The following is a 23493-nucleotide window of genomic DNA, read 5'->3' on the forward strand; positions in this document are numbered from 1 at the left end:
TTCTTCTTCTTCTTCTTCTTCTTCTTCTTCTTCTTCTTCTTCTTCTTCTTCTTCTTCTTCCCCTCCTCCTCCTCGTCCTCCTCCTCATCCTCCTTCTCCTCCTCCTTCTCCTTCTCCTTCTTTACCCTTCTATACCCTGAAGGTAGATTCTGGATTTAAGAATCAGGGAATCTGTGAGCTCCAAATTTATTTTAATTAAAATGTTTTTTTCAGTTCTAAGCACATCGGGGGGCAGTGGCAAACTAGCCCCTGTCTGAGTGAGGTGATAAGTTTAGAGTGGGACCCCACAGATCTGATCAGCCTTGAGAAGGAACAGCGTGGGGGTGGAACCTCCCAATCGTTTTGGCTGACACTTTCTTCTCCGCAGAGACCTATTTAGTCACTTCAGCCTTTGAATATTGAGGTCCTAGTGGATTTCCTCTGCAGAGGACGATGTCCCAGGGGGCTTTGGAAGTCTGATGGCCTAAACCAAAAACACAGAAATTCAAGCACCTCCCTCTCCATCGTCACAATAAACATGTACCACAATAGGATGGTTTAATTCATTTTCCATGTGGAAGATTTTATTAAGTTTAAAGTAGACTGGGTACACACTTCTTTCCTGCAGCTGCAGTTTATGACGAGGGTAACCCAAAACACATGACCACATGATGAAACAATGTAATGCAGGGCTTCAAGAATGCCGAGTGGACAGAAGGTTGGAAAAGTGATCCTTTGTGTAAATAAGAGCTGGCCTCACATAATGGTAGATGCTTGTAGATGTTAAAATCCAAAGAAACACGCACTTTCCCCAGGATGTCATTCTCGGCATAATAAACATGATTCCAAATGCTTTACACAAATATCGTCACATGAAGAGCCTGGACGTCAGTCATCTGCCGGCACCATCTATTTGGAAAAAATACCAATCTGGAAATCTCTGGAGAGGCTTTTTCTGTTTATGAAAGTGAATTCAAAAAAGATTACAGCATTTCTCTTCCTCTTGATTCTGCTGTCAGGTCACCAACCAACTTCCTTCCTTCTGATGTTAGCCCAAGTGGAAGAAACTTCTTAGATGACTTACAAGTTCCTCATTTCCCTGCAGCCTATTGCCTCTTCTCTGGGCCAGTCTAGATACTTGCTTCCCCCGCCCCCCCCCCCACCAGTGATCTGCTCTAGCAGTTAGGAAGATTTGCAGAAAATTTGCGAGGAAATATCTTGGATGATATTCAGGATTGCACTAGGCACAAAATGGTGTGATTTACTGAAAAGAGGATATGCTTCTCAGTTAGAAGGCTTGATTCACGGTACTCCTTAGGCCAATCACCACCTGGAGCATTTGGCCTCCCTAAGTCTCACAATCCTCTTAATCTTAAAAGGGACCAAGAATATCTCTCTTACCTACACACAAGGTGTTTGTAAGAATTGGATTCTTTGTAAAGGGCTACCCTTGGGTTACTTATTGGTATACAATGATTGGTTACTATGCTGAAGAAAGTTAGAACAAAGAGGTATCGGAGATGATTTTGTAAAACGAGTTCATTTTCTAGATGAGTGATCTGAGGCACAGAGAAGACACTCAAAGTTCATTATGGTTGCACAGTGATGTGTTTTCAGGATACATAAGAATGACACAAACAGTTGTGTTGGGCTGTGTACTCACTCATTATAATAATTTCCATGGTATCTTTATGGAACTGGTTTACAGAACATGACAAGAATATTTCTTCTCCAACCACTCCTTTCAAACATTCTCTGTCCAGCTCCCTTTTTCCTTCCTTAAAGATATCCCAGCTAGATTTTTTAGTTCCTGATTAGTCTTCTATTTGAAAATGCCCAGGTCAGTGCAGTTTGAAACTTCGATCTCCTCTTCAGTTTATCATGAACTCTTCCTCTAGGCCTCCAGTGCTGGGCCTGGGCCTGAGGGGTTGTGAATAAGGGAGAGGTTTTTCGGATGTCTTCTATACTGCTCTCTTCTGGGTTCTTTCTTCCCGCTTTGTACCGGAGCTCAGGGAGATACAGTAGGGGTGGTGGTACTTGGGGCAGACATCTCTGATAGAAGAGGCACCTTTGTAGTCTTATGTGTTGACTACTACTGCTCCTCCCCAGAAGCCTTGTGTGTGCATGAACATAAATGCTCCCTCTGACCTGAGGCTTGTAGGCATATTTTTTCAGAGGTTCCTTGGATGGCTCTTCCCACTGTACGGTTCTTACATATAAAAGATGTAAGATGTACGTCAGTTTGAACCCACTTCAAATACTGCCTTTAGTGGTATACCACATAGCGTCTTATTGCCAGGAGCCCTTTGCCCAATAGGCAGCCATCATGGGTGAGGTGAGGACTCAAGCCCAAGTGTCATTCTTTGTATCTGTTTGACTCCTGGGAAACTCACATATTTTGACTTCACCCAGAATAAATGCTCTTTGATCTCTGTCTTGCTATTTCTCTCCAAATGACTATCTTGCCCCTTGGTCCCATAGAAGAAATCAGCAAATCTGTTCCTAGGCAAGTAGCCAATGATAGAATGAGATGCCACCCTCCATCTCTAATAATGATTCTTTAGAACCTTCCCTCACTTGACTTAAAATTTATAGCTGTTCTCTGATGATTCTCCAATGCATTCCCAGACTTTTACCACTATAGGTAGAGAGAGGTGGCGAGGAGACTGAAGCTATGTTGAGCCTCCCAACTCTCATTAAGTTCAATGGAATTTGTGAATACAATGTGGAAACATTTGGTGCCTGATGTTTTCATCTGGTATCTTTATCTGCTCAAATCCTCTGTTGAGCCCCTCTAGTGAATTTTTCCTTTCAGTTGTTGTACTTTTCAATTCCAGAATTTCTTTTTGGCTCTTTTTAAGGAAGCGTTTATTTATTTTTGAGAGGGGGAGAGGGGCAGAGAAAGAGGGAGACAGAGAATCTGAAGCAGGCTCCACGCTGACAGCAGCAAGCCCAATGCAGGGCTCAAACTCACAAACTGTGAGATTGTGACCTGAGCTGAAATCAAGAATTGGACGCTCAACTGACTGAGCCACCCATGCACCCCAGTCTGGGCTGTTGCTTTTTGATAGGGATTGCATTAAATGTGTAGATTGCTTTAGGTAGTATAGACATTTTAACAATATTTGTTCTTACAATCCATGAGCATGGAATGTTTTTCCTTTTTTTAAGTGTCTTCTTCAATTTCTCTCATCAGTGTTGTTTTCAGAGTATAGGTCTTTCACTTCTTTGATTAGGTTTATTCCTAGGTATCTTATTGTTTTTGGTGCAATTATAAATGGGATTGATTCCTTAACTTCTCTTTCTGCTGCTTCATTATTGGTGTATAGAAATGCAACAGATTTCTGTACATTGATTTTGTATACTGTGACTTTACTGAATTCATTTATCAGTTCTAGTGGTTTTTTGGTGAAGTCTTTTGGGTTTTCTATGCACAGTATAATATCATCTGCAAATAATGAAAGTTTTATTTCTTCCTTGCCGATTTAGATGCCTTTTGTTTCTTTTTGTTGTCTGATTGCTGTAGCTAGAACTTCCAGTACTATGTTAAATAACAGTGGTGAGAGTGGACATCCCTGTCTTGTTCCATAGAGGAAAAGCTCTCAGTTTTTCCCCATTTAGGATGATATTAGCTGTGGGTTTTTCATATATGGCCTTTATTATGTTGAGGTATGTTCCTTTTAAACCTACTTTGTTGAGAGTTTTTACCATGAATGGATGTTGTACTTTGTCGAATGCTTTTTCTGCATCTATTGAAATGATCATATGGTTCTTATCCTTTCTTTTATTAATGTGGTGTATCACGTTGATTTATTTGTGAATATTGAACCACTCATGCAACCCAGGAATAAATCCTACTTGATCTCGATGAATGATTTTTTGTAATGTATTGCTGGATTCAGTTTGCCAGTATTTTATTGAGAATTTTTGCATCCATGTTCATCAGGGATATTGGCCTGTAGTTCTCTTTTTTAGTGGAGTCTTTATCTGGTTTTGGTATCAGGGTAATTCTGGCTTCACAGAATGAATTTGGAAGTTTTCCTTCTTTCTCTATTGTTTGGCATAGTTTGAGAAGAATAGGCATTAACTCTTCTTTAAATCTTTGGTAGAATTTGCTTGTGAAGCCATCTGGCCCTAGATTTCTCTTTGTTGGGAATTTTTGAAAAAAAATTTTTTTAAGTTTATTTATTTATTTTGAGAGAGCGAGAGCACAAGAGCAAGGGAGGGGCAGAGAGAGAGAGAGCAAGAGAGAATCCCAAGCAGGCTCTCACACTGCCAGTGCAGAGCCTGACATGGGGCACGAACCCATAAACTGTGAGATTATGACCTGAACTGAAATCAAGAGTCAGACTCTTAACCATCTGAGCCACCCAGGAGCCTCAGGAGTTTTTTGCTTACTGATTCAATGTCTTTGATGGTTTTTAGTCTGTTCATGTTTTCTAATTCTTCCTGTTTCAGTTTTGGTAGTTTATATGTTTCTAGGAATTTGTCCATTTCTTCCAGGTTGTCCAATTGGTTGGCATATAGTTTTTCATAATGTTCTCTTACAACTGTTTGTATTTCTGTGACGTTGGTTGTTATTTCTCCTCTCTCATTTGAGATTTTATTTATTTGGGTCCTTTCTCCTTTCTTTTAAATAAGTCTGGCTAGAGGTTTATCAATTTTATTAATTTTTTCAAAGAACCAGCTCCTGGTTTCGTTCATCTGCTCTATTGGACTTTTAGTTTCTATATCATTTATTTCTGCTCTAATAATTATTTTTTCCTTCTTTCTGCTGGCTTTTGGCTTTTTCTTGTTGTTCTTTTTCTATGTCCTTTAGGTGTAAGCTAAGGTTGTTTATTTGAGATTTTTCTTGCTTCTTGAGGTAGGCCTGTATTGCTATATACTTCCCTGTTAGAGCTGCTTTTGCGGCATCCCAAAGGTACTTGACCGTTGTGTTTTATTTTCATTTATTTCCATGTATATTTAAAAATTTTTTCTTTGATTTCTTGGTTGACTCATTCATCGTTTAGTAGCATATTGTTTAACTTCCATGTATTTGGTGGTCTTTCCAATTTTTTTCTTGGGTTGACTTCTAGTTTAATAGCATAATGTTCAGAAAAGGTGCATGGTATGATTTCAATCTTTTTGTATTTGTTGAATCCTGTTTTGTGACTTAACATGTGATCTCTTCTGGAGAATGTTCCATGTGCACTTGAAAACAATGTGTATTCTGCTGTTTCTGGATGGAATGTTCTGAATATATCTGCTAAGTCCAACTGTTTCAGTGTGTCATTCAAAGCCATTGTTTCCTTGTTGTTTTTCTGTTTAGATGGTCTGTCCATTGATATAAGTGAGCATGTTAAAGTCCCTTCTATTATTGTGTTATTATCAATCAGTTCTTTTATGTTTGTTATGTTTCATTTATCTGGGTGCTTCCATGTTTGGTGCATATATATTTACAATTGCTATATCTTCTTGTTGGACGTCCCCCTTTATGATTATATAATGCCCTTGTCTCTTTTTACAGTGTTTGTTTTAAAATCTAATTTTTCCAATATAAGTATTGTTACTCTGGCTTTCTTTTGATATCCATTTGTATGATAAATGTTTCTCCACTCCTCACTTTCAATCTGTAGGTCTGCAATGAGTCTCTTGTAGGCAGCAAATAGATGGATCTTGCTTTTTTATCCATTCTGACAACCTCTGTCTTTTGATTGGAGCATTTAGTCCATTTACATTCAAAGTAATTATAGATAGATAGATAGATAGATAGATAGATAGATATTGCCATTTTATTACTGGTTTTGTTGTTTTTGAAGATTTTCTCTGATCCTTTTATGTTTTGTCATTTTTGGTCTCTCCTTTGCACTCAAAGAGTCCTCTTTAATAGTTACTTCAGGGCTGATTTAGTGCTCACAAACTCCTTTTAGTTTGGGAAACTCTTTATCTCTCCTTCTATGTTGAATGACAGCCTTGCTAGATAAAGTATTCTTGGCCGCAGATTTTTCCCATTCAGCACTTTGTATTTCTTTTTTTAAATTTTTAAATGTTTATTTATCTTTGAAAGAGAGAGAGAGAGAGAGGGAGGGAGAGAGAGAGAGAGAGCGAGAAGGGAGGTGCAGAGAGAGAGGGAGACACAAAATCCATAGCAGAACTCCAGGCTCTGAGCTGTCAGCACAGAGCCCAAAGCGGGGCTTAAACTCACAAACTATGAGATCATGACCTGAGCTAAAGTCAGATGCTTAACTGACTGAGCCACCCAGGCACCCCTCCCCCCACTCAGAACTGTGAATATATCATGCCATTTTCTTCTGGACTGCCAAATTTCTGTTGAGAAATCTCCAGCTAGCCTTATGGGTTTTCCTTTGTCAGTTAAGGACTTTTTGTCTTGCTGCTTTTAAGTTTTTTTTACTTTGTCGCAATTTTTTTGCAAATTTAATTACAATATGTCTTGGTGTTGGCCTGCTTTTGTTGATTTTGATGGGAGTTCTCTGTGCCTTCTGGATCTAGATGTCTGTTGCCTTCCCCAGATTAGGGATGTTTTCTGCTATTCTTTCTTTTTTTTTAATGTTTATTTATTTTTGAGAGAGAGAGAAAGAGTGTGAGTGGAGGAGGGGCAGAGAGAGAGAGAGAGAGAGAGAGAGAGACCAGAATCCGAAGCAGGCTCCATGCTCTGAGCTGTCAGCACAGATCCTGACACAGGGCTTGAACTCGTGAACAAAGATCAATATCTGAGCTGAAGTCGGATGCTTAACTGACTGAGCCACCCAGGCAGCACCCTATTATTTCTTAAAATAAGTTTTCCGCCCCCTTTTCTCTCTCTTCTTCTTCTGGGACTCCTATAATATGAATGTTATTACATTTGATGGAGTCACTGAGTTCCTTATATCTATTCTTGTGTCACATAATTCTTTGTCTCTTTTGTTTAGTGTCATTATTTTCCATTATTTTGTCTTCTAGGTCACTATATCGTTACTCTGCTTCTTCCAACCTGCTGTTCATTGCATCAAGCCTATTTCCAATCTCGTTTATTGCGTTCTTAATCTCTGATTCTTTTTTTAGCTCTTTTATCTCTGTGTTAAGGGTCTCACTGATGTCTTCTGGTCTTCTCTCAAGACCAGTGAGTATCCTTATAATTGTTCCCTTAAATTCTCCACCAGGCATGTTACTTTTATCTGTTTTAGATCTCTGGCTGTGGCCCTCTCTTGTTCTTTCATTTGGGATACATTCCTCCATCTTGGCATTTTGCTTAAGTTTCTGCCTTTTTCTCTGTGTTAGAAAAGCCAATGATATCTCCTGCTTCTGAAATTAATGGCCTTATGAAGAAGATGTCACGTAGTGGCCAGGGCCTGAAACTTAAGAGTGTGTCTCCAGTGTGTGTTGCATGTGCTCTGCTGTTGTGTTTTGGCTGCTCTATGCTTCAGGCAAGTCGTTTGTAGAGGCTCTACTTGCCTGCTGTGGGCAGTGTTTGGTCCCTGACCAGAATGTGGCAAATTTAATTAGGTGTGCTCTGGTCTGCTTGTGAAATGAGACCTGACACCAACTCCACCAGAACTGAGGCCCTGCAGGACTCTCTGGTTTGGAGACATGGTGTGGGCAGGGGTTTGTGCTGGTCTTCTGGGGCAGGGGCCCACCACACTGGGACTGAGGCAAGCTTGACTGAGAAGCATAGTGCTGCCAGAGAGCAGGGGGGTGGGGCTTGGTGTAAGCAAGGGAAGCAGCCAGTGTCTGGCACTGCTGGCTGCTTCCCATATGTGGCTCTGTGTTTATGCTGAGGGGCGGGAGAAGAAAATAGTGCCAGCCAGATCCTTTGTTCCTGGAGAGGCATCTCTGTGAATGCTGCCTCTCAGGGACATGCTCTGAGAAGAGCAAAGAATATCCCCACTGTGTGCCCCAGGCAGTCACTCTTCAGATCACTGTTTCTACATGGTGTGCCCCCAGGTTATTTGCCTGCCTTCTCTCCAGGAGCAGTGCAGTGCCCTCTGGGCTCTGTTGCAGCCAATCCTGCCGACCTTTAAAACTTTAGGTTTTAAGCCCCACTGGTTGCAGTAACTCACAAATTTCAGCCCCTCTTGTTTTCCAAGCCAGTGGCTTTGGGGAAATGTTCTCTTTGTGCATTCCCCTGTGTGCTCCTCTCTCTCTCTTGCCCTTCTCTGCAACTATGGCTCCCTCCCCTCTGCAACACCACAATCTGTTTCTCACCTAAACCATGTCTCTGTATTTCCTAACTTCTTTGATGTGGCCTCTTTTCTCCCTTTAGTCATGGAGTTTATTCTGTCAGTCTTCAGGTCAATTTCTGGGGTATTTGGGACAATTTGACAGTTATCTAGTTGTGTTCATGGGACAAGATAAGTCGAGGGTCCTCCTAATCTGCCGCCATCTTCCTCTCCTCTCTCTTTTTGCTCCAAGACCCAAATTTACGTTAGGTCCTGGAGGATGAATCCAAGGTGGGAAGATCACATGGGCTGTCAAGCCATCAGATCTCAGCTCACTATTCTTCCTGCCTGCTTTTGCTTTCATTCTGATGATAGTGACTTCTGTTCAGGCATATCTGGGTCTCCTCTCCCTTAGAACTATGGGAGGATATACACTTAACAAACTTTCTTGACATTGGACCGAGTCATGTAACTGGTAATAGCCAATAGGCTGTTGACAGAAGTAACTTGTGTCATTTCCCAGCTGGGGAATTTCATTGCCATTGTGAGACCCTGCAGCACTCTCTTTCCACTGCTGTCATGACTGGTGATGTTCCACATGTTGGTATCTCTATTAGCCTGGGTTCCAGAGGTAGAATGACATAGAGAAGCACCCTTCAAAGACATCTGCTATTTATCAAGTGTGATAAAAAAATAAACCTCATTGTGTTACATGACTAGGATTTTGGGGTTGTTTGTTAATGCATCATAATCTGTGCTATCCCAACTAGCATCTTATTTTGTTTCATGATTTTAATCTTGACCCACCTACAGTCCTCTGTCTTGGCCATCTGCACCATTTTGACCACATAGGTCACATTCATCAGCATCCTCATGCTTATTTGAGGCAATAAAGGGAGGCAAGAGGCTCATAATTCTTTTCCTTTCCTCTGAGCCTCCCACTAACATATGAAGCTATGACACAAACCATGACAAACCACAGTCTGTTCTATATTTAAATCACATTCTCTCTCACTCTGTTTCTAAGATAGATTTGACATGGAACTCAACTATCAAAAAATTAACTGATGAGAATATACACAATACTCAGAGTTCCAATGCCTCTTTATAACTTGAGCAAACCACCATCATCTTAGGTTTCCTTTTGCTGCTCTGAAAAGCAAGGACAAGAGTGATATTTCCCAAGGTGGTTATGAGAATGAGTGTGTGCGGGTGTGTGGGGGAGTGTTAGGGGAAATGTGGTGTATTTTGCATAAAGTGAGCTATAATTGAAAAAGGCACTCCATTTCAAGGGAGCAGTCAGGAGAACTATAGACCTCCAGAGCATGCTGGAATCTGTTTTCTATTTTCCCACGTTTGTTACATGCTAAACTCTTTGGGTCCCCATTCCCCATGGAGATACTTGGCCTCAGCAAAACATGGACTTGCTACACTTATTTACTGATTTAAGAATAGTAGCCAATCCAATAATACGAAAATGATTCTTGTATGAGGGGGATAATAAAAATTGTGTTTTTGCAAATTCTAAATGTTTTAATTTTTAACTTTTCCTTATTTTGTTTATAAAATAACTGGTCGTTTTTCATTAAAACATTAATACATTTATACAATGCTAAGATAATTATTCAGTCTTCTAAAATGATATGCAGGGAAAACCACATTTAATTTTCATCCCCCCTCCCCTGTATCCAGGTTGCAGTCCTTCCCAGAAGCAACTCTTACTATTATGTATTCTATGCATATACTAATATAATACATGATATATACAATGTACAAAATCTGCTTCTGCCCCATATTTATCAACATAAATGGGAGCAGAGTGCACACTGCTCTCAATGTTCTCCAGGCCATTGTTCCTCTTCATAGACTTACCCATTTTTTCTAATGGCTAAATAATATTTCATCATACATTTAGGACTTGACTTAATGGTGCAGTTGGCCAAACTGGAGGGGTGAGAAGGGTCTAGTTCAAAACCATAAGATGCAGTAGAATATCGGTTCTGATAGTGCAGGCTATGCTGCATTAACAGACAATCCCCAGATGGTGGACATTTATGTTGTTTTCAGTCTAAGGCTATTGTAGACAATGTCGTGAAGATCTTATCTTACCTTTGCATACATGTGCAAGGATATCTAAAGGATAGAATCCTGGAATAGAGTTGCAGGCATAAAGGGTATGTACGTCTTATTTTTAATAAACTTTATTTACATATGATCAAAAGCACCCTTTTAAAGTGTGAAGTTTGTATATACCCATGTTACTGCCAACACAACTAAGAAACAGAACATTTGTTTTAATAAGCTTTATTATTGTTGAGGAAAGGTAAGGCGATGACAGATCAGGAGATGACTGTCATTGAAAGGGTGGTTTGTTACACTCACAGTTTCCAAGCGAGGGAGTACATGTCAATGAGAATCACCAAAGGTAAGGTATCAAAGTTGGTGGGCAAGAGAGAGAGGAACTGTGTGTCCAGGCCTTTATTGTGGTTTTTGCAGGAAGCACAGGGGAGAGAAGGGACCTTTACTGGTGATTACAGAGGAGGGCATAGACTTTGGATTCGTTGGTTTCTATTTGAGATGACTCAAATCAGGCTGTCTAGAACAAGGTGTGTCTGGCATCTGCATATAGGGCAGATGTTAAGCATCAAGGTTACTGAATCTAGAAATATGGCTAATACAATTTCCATTACTGCAATAGCTCCCTCAAAACCCTTTACAGAAAATCCCCCCCCACAACCTCTGGTTCCAGGCGACCATTTATCTGTTTCCTATCACCATAGTTTCGTTTGCTGGTTGTAGAATTTCGTATAAATGAGATCAAACAATATGCATGCCTTTGTGCCTGACTTCTGTTGCTCAGGATAATGTTTCTGAAATTCATTCAAGTTGTTTTGTATACCAATGGTTCTTTATTTTTGTAATTGTTGAGCACTATTCCATTGTACACATATATTACAATTTGTTTATTCATTCATCTTTGATAGACATTTATTTCTAGTTTGGAGCTATTATGAACATTGCTTCCTTGAGTATCCTTGCAAATGTCTTTCGTGGGCACAGATGTACATTTCCCTTGGGAAGATAACCAGGGGTGGAGTTTCTAGGTGTATGTTCAACTTTATAAGAGGCTGCCAAATGGTTTTGCCAAGTGGTTGTGCCATTTTCTACTTATGGAAGTGTATGAGAGTTCCAGTTGCTTCACATCCCAGCCAATACTTTATATGGTCAGTTGGCATGTGCATTTTGATACATATTGTTCTCCAGATGTGTAGCAGACACTGCAAGTTGTCTGAAGCAACAACTGCTCCCACCTTCTTTCTCTCTCACTTCCCATGATTAGGCTAAGACTTTCCCAGTTTCCCTTACAGCTATGTGTGTTCAATATATCATAGTTCCCACCAGTAGGGTGTAAATGAAAGTGTGCTTATCTAGGTAAACTTTTGTTTACCTAATAAAGGAACAGATGTACCAGCGTTGATCCCACCCTCCCTCCTTGCTCTTTACTGACTTGATTGCAGACACGGTGCCTGGTGCTATGGTAGGCATCTTGCCATATCACAACCCAGAGCCCCTGAACCAGCAGCCACTTCCCTCCAAACTTCAGATTATATGAGGAAAGTAAACATGGACTTACTTAAGCCATTGTGCTCCGTGTATTCTCTTATTTGCAAAAGATCAGGCTAACATGTCTCACATTCTTTATCATTCATTTAAGTAATACCAAAGGAGATCACCAGTTGACATGCCTAATCTGAGAATGCCTATTTCCCTACATTTCTCCTAACTCATGGCGTGGTTTTAATTTTTAGTATTTTGGTGTTTTAATATATACCTACTTAATCATGGCTGAGGTGGGAACTTCATTTTCTTAAAAGCTGTTCATTGCTTTTTCTGTGACTTGCCTATATATGTCTTTTGGGTATTGATTTGTAAAAACTCTTTATATCTATAAAAACTCTTTATATCAGCTCTTTATCTGCTGTACTTCTCATTTGTTTTGTGTATGGTAGGTTTTCTGCAGGTCAGAAATTTTCAGTTTTTATATAATGTATTTTGAAGTGAGATGTCCTGTATTCAAATTCTATTGATCCCGGGGCTATTCCACACTCAATTATCTATCTTTGCTTTATTTTGTATATCTCTAAGTTGTGCTGGGACTTGAACCTAGGTCTACCTGACTCTGAAGCTCATGATCTTTTTACTATGAAGCAAAGTACTTTATTTTTTAAAATTTGTTTTAATACGAAATTTATTGTCAAATTGGTTTCCATACAACACCCAGTGCTCATCCCAACAGGTGCCCTCCTCAATGCCCATCACCCACCCTCTCCTCCCTTCCACCCCCATCAACCCTCAGTTTATTCTCAGTTTTTAAGAGTCTCATATGGTTTGGCTCCCTCCCTCTCTAACTTTTTTTTCCTTCCCCTCCCCCATGGTCTTCTGTTAAGTTTCTCAGGATCCACATAAGAGTGAAAACATATAGTATCTGTCTTTCTCTGTATGACATATTTCACTTAGCATAACACTCTCCAGTTCCATCCACCTTGCTACAAAAGGCCATATTTCATTCTTTCTCATTGCCAAGTAGTATTCCATTGTGTATATAAACCACAATTTCTTTATCCATTCATCAGGTGATGGAAATTTAGGCTCTTTCCATAATTTGGCTACTGTTGAAAGTGCTGCTATAAACATTAGGGTACGTGTGCCCCTGTGCATCAGCACTTCTGTATCCCTTGGGTAAATTCCTAGCAGTGCTATTGCTGGGTCATAGGGTAGATCTATTTTTCATTTTTTGAGGAACCTCCACACTGCTTTCCAGAGTGGCTGCACCAGTTTGCATTCCCACCACAGTGCAAGAGGGTTCCCATTTCTCCACATCCTTGCCAACATCTATAGTCTCCTGATTTGTTCATTTTAGCCACTTTGACTGGCGTGAGGTGGTATCTCAATGTGGTTTTGATTTATATTTCCCTGATGAGGAGCGACATTGAGCATCTTTTCCTGTGCCTGTTGGCCATATGGATGTCTTCTTTAGAGAAGTGTCTATTCATGTTTTCTGCCCATTTCTTCACTGGATTGTTTGTTTTTTGGGTGTGGAGTTTGGTGAGCTCTTTATAGATTTTGGATACTAGCCCTTTGTCCGATGTCATTTGCGTATAAATTTTCCCATTCTGTTGGTTGCCTTTTAGTTTTGTTGATTGTTTCCTTTGCAGTGCAGAAGCTTCTTATCTTCATGAGGTCCCAATAGTTCATTTATGCTTTTAATTCCCTTGCCTGTGGAGATGTGTCAAGTTAAGAAATTGCTGTAGCTGAGGTCAGAGAGGTTTTTTTCCTGCTTTCTCCTCTAGGGTTTTGATGGTTTCCTGTCTCACATTCAGGTTCTTTATCCATTTTGAGTTTATTTTTGTGAATGGCGTAAGAAAGTGGTCTAGTTTTATCCTTCTGTATGTTGCTGTCCAGTTCTCCCAGCACCATTTGTTAAAGAGACTGTCTTTTTTCCATTGGATGTTCTTTCCTGCTTTGTCAAAGATTAGTTGGCCATACTTTTGTGGGTCCAATTCTGGAGTCTCTATTCTATTCCATTGGTCTATGTGTCTGTTTTTGTGCCAATACCATGCTGTCTTGATGATTACAGCTTTGTAGTAGAGGCTAAAGTCTGGGACTGTGATACCTCCCGCTTTGGTCTTCTTCTTCAAAATTACTTTGGCTATTCGGGGTCTTTTGTGGTTCCATAAAAATTTTAGAATTGCTTGTTCTAGTGAAGCAAAGTACTGTAAATCCTACAGATTATAGTCTGTCTCAGCCCATTGGCATGCACAGTCATCATTCTAAGGGAATCATACCTGAAGTCAGAGAGAAGACTGGCTTTTTTTTTTAAATTAAAGTTTATTTAATTGAGAAAGGTGGAGGCAGAGAGAGAGGGAAGCAGAAGATCTGAAGCAGGCTCTGTGCTCACAGCAGAGAGCCCAATGTGGGACTCAAACTCACAAACTGCAAGATCATGACCTGAGCCAAAGTCAGATGTTTAACCAACTGAGCCACCCAGGAGTCCCAAGAAGACTGGCTTTCTTAATTATGAGTACTTCCAATCTTTGTAAAAATGTGGCACCCTATGCCTTCATCTGTAGGTTATGAATGTGGGTCATCTTTCTAAGAGAGATCATACCTAAAGCACTGAAAAAAAACTGGCTTTATTTGGTTTATGAAAAGGTTGTACTCATACTTCCAATATTTTATAAAAATGTGCCTCCTCTATGATTTCATATGTTGGGTATGTATAGATATGTTGTAGGTCCAAGTTGATCTCCCAAGATCAAATCATATCTCCGTTTTGATTATCTCTGCCAAAATAATTTCTTTTAGTTCATGAAATCGTCCAATGCCATTATCAATTGAGCCCCCAAATGTTATCAACAATTTATATTATTATTAACATAAAAATTTAAGAACCGTGGACAATCAGCTTAGCATGGGCTTGTCTTTCCCTCTATGGCTATATAAGGGTGGGCGTTTCATGTTTTTAAACCTACATGAAATTAGAATTTTACAGTGCATGCCAAACAAAATCAGCCTTTTCCTCAATCCCATTTCCATTTTAGACTGTGATTTTGCTTTGGCTTACGTTTTAATAAAGTTGGCGTTTTTACCTCTCTGCATCTGGAAATTCCCAATTGGCTTTGTCACATTGTCAACTGAAATAGTAATTCAATTGGACTGAATTTGCTTTGAGGAATAAACCACCCCTTTTTACATTTTTCTTCCTTATGATTTCTTGATTTGCAATATATGCCATGAAATATATACATGTATGTATATATTTATCTACACGTGTGTGTGTGTGTGTGTGTGTGTACACACCCACACAAACTGAACTTTAAAAAGGACGAGAGTTGCATGCATGGCTCAGTTTACTGTTAATTTGATTTCTTCATTTAGGGCAGCCCCAAGGAGTAGGAAGCTGAATAAAAGTAAACTCAAAAGAGAAGACAAACAATAAATACATATGAAGATTCTTGAAAATGCAATTGTGTCCATCCCTTTATTGCTTTTGGAAAATAAGCGGTATTTTTAACGTGTTCAGTATTTAATTTTATGAAGAACATATTCTGATACAGCAATGAGTACAGGTAAATCCACTAGATATCCTACGCCATTGTAACTCTTAAATGTTTGAAATAATGTGACAGCAATCAAAGATGTCTATAGGGGTCCTGCCTTTTCACCACCTTGGAAAGTAAACAGGAATGTAACCTGCAGGCCAAGAATGGCCACCCTACTGATAGAACTTTCTTATTTTGTTTGAGGATAAGAGCTGGCTAGGATGACCAACCCTCCCCAGAACTGGGGAGTTTCCCAAGATGTGGAACTTCCAGTGCCCAGAAAAGTCCTGGGAAACCATGATGAGTTGGTCAGCCTAGAGCAGGGAAACCTGTCACGGGTGTTGCAAACTGCACCCATCTGGGTTTGATATTGAAACACATGACTGTTCTTCATGTGCCCAAAACTGAGATCATCCCTGGAAATGCTCGTGGTATCTAAATGGAAGAAAAAATTCTGAAGCCAAAATAAAACCTTAAATGTTTTAAAAGTGTAAAATGAGTGCGGTTTGGAGCTTAATATCTCCAGAGTAGTCAGGATATTGATATAAACACGATATACTCTAAAACAAATTCAGGTAAAGAAAATCAATCCTCCCTAAGCTATATGTCAAGTCCTAGGTGCACATAAACTTCGTGTGTTGCTATGAGGGGAAGAGGGACATTTACAGTATGGGCGCAAGTGTGATATTAGGTCCAGAAAAGAATTTAGAAATTAGCTTCCTTTATCGTTACAGCACTGAATTCTCCAAGATAATGCAGTGTCCATTTTATGTGAAAAAGTCCACAGAATTAGGGGGCACAGCTAAATGAATCTGGTGTGAAGCAAAGACCTCTGAAAAGGAGATACAGTGGCCCGTTGAACAACACGAGGGTTAGGGGTACAGACCCCCTGGTGCGGTCAAAAATCTGTATATAACTCTTGATTCTCCAAAACATGAACTACTAATAGACTACTGTTGACCAGAAGCTCTACCAATAACAAACAGCTGATTAACACACACTTTGGATGTTATATGTATTACATGCAGTATTCTTACAATCAAGTAAGCTAGAGAAACAAGAACGTTATGAAGAAAATCATAAGGAGAATACATTTACAATACTGTTCGGCATTTATTGAACAAAGCATCTGTGTATAAGTGGATCCACACGGTTGAAGCCTGTGCTGTTCAATGGTCAACTGCATTTACACGCATAGATTAAATGTTACAAATGTTAAAAACAACTAGACAACTCTCTTCTCTCTCCTTCATAACCGGTCATTTCATAGCAGGTGTTCTGGTGTCGAGACTCTGCTGTAGCGACTCTCCAAGGACTCACAGGGGTTGGCGGGCCTTGAACTTCTACTCGTTTCTGACCGCAATTCCTGCTCCTGATGAATCAGTTCAGTGTTTGGACCACTTCGCCCTTCGGAGCTTATCCCTTTTGGTGGCTCTGGGGTTGCTCAGATCTCTCTTTCAGGAGAATTTCCAGCTAGGAATGTGGTTAGCAGACACAACGCTATGCCAACGCTACCCTGCCTCAAGGCTGCTCCCGACCAAGAACTGAGCACGGAAGGGGACTAGATCCAGGCCCCTGTCTGATTCTCTAAAGGGCAAGCTCTGCTCAGAGGTTCCCCATCAGCCAGGCCATAATGGGCCTAGAGCTGCACTGCAGGCTAGGAGGCTCCTGTCCCAATCTTCCTTCCTTGTCTCCCCTCACAGGCATTAGAGTTGAATCATGGATTAAGGGCTCTTCCTGCCTACTCCCGCTCTCTCTCGCCCTTAACTTTCATTGGCCTTTTCTCCATCTGTGTATCTGCTTCTCAGGGGTCCTGAATGGACATCGTTCTTATGGCCTTACACTAGATGCCACTCAAAGTACCAATGACACGAGGCTCTGGGTGTAGCAGCTTTTTGGTGAAGGTTGGAGGCAAAGGATGCCATTTACTTTATAGCATACAAATGTCAAATTGAATCTTTAGCATCTTTCTCCTTAAAACCTTTTTTTTTTCACACTCTTGTGTTAGAATTTCCCATAAACTCTTTTTCCACAGGCTCCAACCTCTTGCCCCATCTCTCACATTCCCAGTCTTGCCCCATTTCTTTGATCTCTACTGTGCACTCAGTATTTGCTGTGCCCCCTAGATCTTCATTAACATCCACCTTTACAGACCAGGTCATTGGAATATCACCTGCGACCACGTAATTCGTTATTATTTTTCTTCCTGAGAAGAACTGTCGGGCCAAGGCAAAGGTAACATTTTTTTTCAAGCCCACTCTGCAAATATTCTCATATTTACAGATAAAAAAGAGGTATCTTGGGGTGCTTGGGTGGCTCAGTTGGTTGAACGTCCAACTCTTGATTTTGGCTCAGGTCATGATCCCAGGGTCGTGCAATCGAGCCCCCCGTCGGGCTCCGTGCAGAGCGTGGAGCCTGCTTAGGATTCTGTCTCTTTCTCCCTCTGCCCCTCTCCCCCACTTGCATTCACTCTCTGTCTCTAAAATTTAAAAAAAAAAGAGAGAGAGATCTCCATAATTTTACCCAACCAAAAGAGTATTTCTTTACCCCTATGAAGACATGAGGAAAAAGGGAAGGGAAAAAAGCTAAATTAGGTGGTACTGTGGTAATGATTTTATACATTTGGGATTTACTATAGAATATTCTTATTTGCCATAAAACCACCTTTAGGTGTCTACGGATAGTCACCAAATGTAATAATGCAGAATGTGGAAGAGATTAATAGCCGTTTGCTAAACCCGTTTTCCTCGTTTCTTGGGTAGTTCTGTACGACTACATGACTGAATTGTGGCCAATGAAACGTGGGCCGGAAGTGATGTGTATACCACACCCCCCCCCCCAGGTCTGGCTCATAAAATTCACAGTTTATGGACCCTTCATGTAATCCTACATGACGGAAGGATCCTGGGTCTGTGAAGTTAGGCATGGAGAAAGCATCCTATCTATCAAGAATTTTGCCAGTTTCTGAATGGGTGGCTGGTTTCCTCATTAAGTTTTAAGAGTTATTTACACGTTCTGGATACGAGTCCTTTATCAGACATATGATTTGTAAATATTTTATCCTATTCTGTGCTTGTCTTTTGATTCCTCAACTGTGACTTTCAAAGAACAGATTTATTTTTATTTTGATAAAGTCCGTATTATCAATGTGTCCTTTTATAGATCATATTTTGGTGTTGTATTTAAGTAGTCTTTGCCTAATCCAAGATGAAAAGTTTCTCTTATGCTTTCTTACAGAAGTTTTACGGTTTTAGGCTTTACATTTGATTACAGATCATATATGTTGTATATGTGATATGAGGTATAGATCAAAGTTTCATTTTTCTTTTCTTTTTTTTTTTGAGTATGGACATCCAATTGTTCCATCACCATTTTTTGAGACTATGATTTGTCTATTTTTTTCCACCTATGTCAAAATTCAGTTGTCCATATATATCTGGGTCTATTGCTGGATTCTCTATCCTATTCCATTGATATATTTATCTATATTTATGTCAATATCACACTATCTCGATTATAGCAGCTTAATTATAAGTCTTGAAATTAGGTAGTGTTAGCCTACCTTTGCTCTACTTTTTAAATGTTGTTTTGATTATTATAGGTTCTATGCATTTCCATATGAATTTTAGAATCAGTTTGTCATCTATAAAAAAACATGCTAAGATTTTGATTAGGATTGCATTGAATCTATTAGCCAACTTGTGGGGAATGACATCTTAACAATATTGATTGAGACTTCTGGTACTAGAATAAGGCATATCTGACTATTTATGTGGGTAATTATTTAATTTCTCTCAGGAATGTTTTATAGCTGTAACTGTAAGTTTCTTTTATATATCTTTTCCAATTTATCCCTAAGCATGTCTTACTTTCATGCTATTGTAAATGATATTTTAATTTCAATTTCCTATCGTTCCATGCCAGTTATGAAAGTACAATTATTTTTGTGTATTGATCTTGTTTCTTGCAATTTTGCTAAACTCATTTATTTAGCTTCAGCAGCTTTTTTTATATGTAGATCCATCCGATTTTTCACATGGGCTATGATGTCATCTGTGAATATAGACAGCTTTACTTTTTTCTTTCCAATCTTTCTTTCTTTTATTTAAGTAATTTCTCTGGTTAGAATCTCCAGTACAATGTTAAATAGAGGTGATGAAATAGACATGTTGATCTTGGTTCTGATTTTAGAGAGAAAGCCTCAGTCTTTCACCAGAAGGATGATGTTAGCTGTGGGTTCTTCATAGATGCCCTTTATCAGGTTGAGGAACTTCTCTCCTATTCCTATTTGCTGAGAGGCTTTGTCAGGAATGGACACTGGATTTTGACAAATCTGTGTCTATTACGATTAGCATATAGCTTTTTTACTTCTTTTGTTAGTTTGCTAATATAGTGAATTAGATTGGCTGATGCATTCCTGAGATTAACCCCACATGATCACAACGTGTTATCCTTTTTCATATATTGTTGGATTGGACTCACTCAGATTTTATTTAGAATTTATCTGAGAAGCACTGGTCTAGCACACATTAAATATTAAAATTTTTTTTAAATGTTAGCGACCCCTCCCATCAAGTGTACATACCTCTTCTATAATTGTTATTTCTCTGGAATATGATGAACAGAAGTCCAAAAAAATATGCCCAGTAGTGCATTTAAGCACCTGGGTAAATTTAACTAACCTGTGAAGAGTTGTCATAGGAATTTAGATTACATTTAAACTTGGGGCACCTGGGTGGCTCAGATGGTTAAGCATCTGACTTCGGCTCAAGTTCGTGAGTTTGAGCCCCACGTCGGGCTCTGTGCTGACAGCTTGGAGCCTGGAGCCTGCTTGGGATCCTGTGTCTCCCTCTCTCTCTGCCCCTCCCCCAATCGCTCTCTCTCTCTCTCTCTCTCTCTCTCAAAAATAAATAAACATTAAAAAAATTGTTTTTAAATAAATTACATTTAAACTTAAGTTGAACTTCTATTTCTCAGCTACATGAGAATAACGAGCACATGTCCCTTGTCGTTTGTAACAAAGGGTTTACCTGCAATCTCAAATTTCTTCCTGGCTTTCTATTTCCAGTTTCTATATACTGCCTTTCAAAACCATGGCTAATGGGGTGCCTTTACATCCCCACAGAATAGTAGGGTCAGGCTTCCGGTAGAGAGAACTGGGGCACCCATCCAAACACATTATGTTCTGTTAAACCTCACACTTGAGATCCATTCACCCTCGAGCACACAATATGTCCAATTCACATTCTACGTAAGCAGGGCTGTCACACAGATTGACACAATTCCAATGCTTGTAATCCTCTACCTCACTCTTACACATCACGCAAAACCGGGAACAACCAGATGCAAGGGTAGACAATCGGTCTTCAGATCGAGTCCCTTATGTCATCACCTTCCAACATTTTCTTGGTCGGTGTCATGGGCTGCTTAACACAGCCTTTCAAGCTGCCCAAGCCAAAAGGACAAACAGCCCTCTCTGTTACCAACCACAGACTGTTTACGGAAGAGCTAGACAGACCCCTGGGCAGTAGCTATTAGGAGGCCTGGGAGAAGGGAGACAGCAAAAGAACCAGCAAATGTTTGTGGGGACAGGTGGGGCTGTCTGCTGTCCCATTACGTATGATATGATAAAATCTGAAAATCTCTGCATAGAAAACAAGGTTTAAGCTCAGCACATTTACGTCTAAGGACCTTGAACGTTTACAGTTACATGTGATAGCAGGCTGAAGCATTCAGGGTGTGAGAGAATTTAATCTCAGTGGTCTCAAGTACCCGTAGGACAGGCTTGGTTGGTATCCCAGTTTGTCTTCTGACCGTCTTCTGAACGAGCCCACTGGGGGTTCAAAAGAGTCTATAATTTAATCTAATGATCTGTAATCAACTTTAGACATGGTTGAGTGTAAATACGTTTTTAAAATGAACCATGGCCCTAATGTTTGCTTAATTCTCTTTTTCCACCTCTTGGTCTCTATTTGCTATTACTATATTCTAGGCAAAGATGAGATGGTAAATTACTCGAAGTTTTGCTGAGTGGGACATATGGCTAAGAAAGCTCTGAGCTATTTTTCGTGGGCAAACATTTCTAAATTTATGTCGTTTTTGGCATTCGGTGAAAATGAAGCATTCTTTCCTCCATTTCTTATGACCAACATAATTTGAATGCATATTCTTTCATTCAACTTTTCTTTTTGAATGCTATCTCGGTGCCCGATGCAAAGTTTCTGTTTTTAAGATAGTGAGGCCCCTGTTTGCAGAGATAATCTCTTATACTTATTTTTTAGACGTCAGTATACCTAAGACAGTACAAGGCATACTATAAAATGTTCATAAATACTTCTAAAGAATTTGAGAAGTCGTGTATTTAGAGCAACACTTTTTGTGGCTTGGTCCAATGGTTTCCTTAACTCCTTCTTATTTTCTGTGATTTTTATCATAGACAAATCCTGCTTTCACTCTGGCAAGAAGCAGGTTTTCTTTTAAATAAGCAAATCAATACCGAAATAAATACACATTTTTAATAAATGTATATATTAGATATTTCTATATTTCTGTATTCGTGTATTGATGTATTTATTTCCTTCTGAAAACATATTTGGCCATAGTCAGGAAAGAAGGTCATTGCCAGAGACTCCCCCTCTGCGCGTTGAACATGACTTTGGCAAGACTTTCTCAGCGATGCCCTCCCAGGAAGGAGGAAGCACAGAGCGGCGGAAATGCTGGGCCAACACTACTAATGATGACGCCCCTTGGACTTGAAAGGCAGGCTGAACCGTGAGAACACGTATCCTCAACCAGAACAGTCTGGCTATGAAAAGCCGTAGAATGGCCTGCAGCCCTTCCTCGGCAAAGGAGGTTTGAAACGGAGGATTTCAGGACAAGTAACCCGGACACCTTGTCCAGTGCCTCAGGCCAGGGTTTAAAACACCCCTGGTGTGTAAAGTGTGAATGTTTGGAAGGTCAAAAGGCTCACATTTAAATTTCATTGCAAAGAAAGCACTCAGAAGCCACAGGCAAATTTCATGTTTAGGTGGCAGGATTATCTGGGCCTCTGCTTCTCTCCAGTCCATAGTTAATCAAGTGCAAAGAGAAGTAATACCCTGCCCGTATTCACCCAAACACTGCCCCTCTCTTTGCATTATTTATTATCATGCGAAGCAACACGATGCCGCCAATCTTCCCGCTCTATACAGCCTGACCAGTTCCCTGGGAAATACCGCTAGGGCCCAAGACAGCAGAGGGTAAAGCAGATATAGGCATGCTTGCTAGAAACTCAAAGTGGGAAGGAAAGCCAAGAAGCATCTGCTGGAATTGCTGGAGGGAGACACCAAATACAATGACAAAAAGAATGACAGGCGCCAGGAAGAACAATTCAGGTTGAAAAGGAAGAATAATGTCGGAGATTCCCAGGAGGAACAGAGCTGGCGTCACCGGTCAGGAGGAAAGAGAAAAGAATGCTTAAAGTCTTGAGAGAAAACAGAACTCGGGGTCGACCTGGGACTCAAGTCCCTCAGCCCGTCCACATCTCAACAAACCCCTTTGTGCTCCATCCCAGGGAGTTAGGCTGGAACATTCTGATGTCTAAGAGTCTAGGAATTGAAGTATATGCATGTATATTTTTAATGACATCGGCGCTTTATCCAAACTCTAAATTTAACATGGCATCCTTTAAAGCCACTGGAATATTCTGATGTCCAAGAGTCTAGGAACCGAAGTATATACATGTATATTTTTAACGACATCGGTGCTTTATCCAAACTCTAAATTTAACACGGCATTGTTTAACGTCACACCCCTTGTGTTTCATTTCACTAGTTTCTTTATGAAAAAAAAAATTCGTTTGGAAACCAACTAGTAAGCATAAAATAAAATGAATGTGGTGAGAGTTGCCAGTATGTGTCAAGAGGGGGTGAAAGGGATTGTCTGATTTGTTAACACCTCATTTTGGGATCAGCCCCTCCATAAATACTCTTCTCACACCTCAGAAAGAACAGGAACAGAATATATTTAAGCTGGGCTTACTGGATGAGTCCAAAGCCTCGTCAGGAGATCTGAAACTTCGAAACCGTAAGTTCTCAGTATGTGAGTACAGTGACATTTACATTTATCCCAACCCTGTAGTCTGTTATTTGAAGAAACCACATTCTTATCTCTCCTTGGTTTTCCTTGTTTGTTTTGTTTTGTTTCAATTTATTGAATTTTCTTAACATCTGGCAAATGTCTGTAACGGTAGAAGGGAGAGGGAAGGAGATGGAACAGGAAGAAGGAAATAAACT

Source organism: Panthera uncia, chromosome X (genome assembly GCF_023721935.1).
Source record: "Panthera uncia isolate 11264 chromosome X, Puncia_PCG_1.0, whole genome shotgun sequence".
Classification (NCBI taxonomy): domain Eukaryota; kingdom Metazoa; phylum Chordata; class Mammalia; order Carnivora; family Felidae; genus Panthera; species Panthera uncia.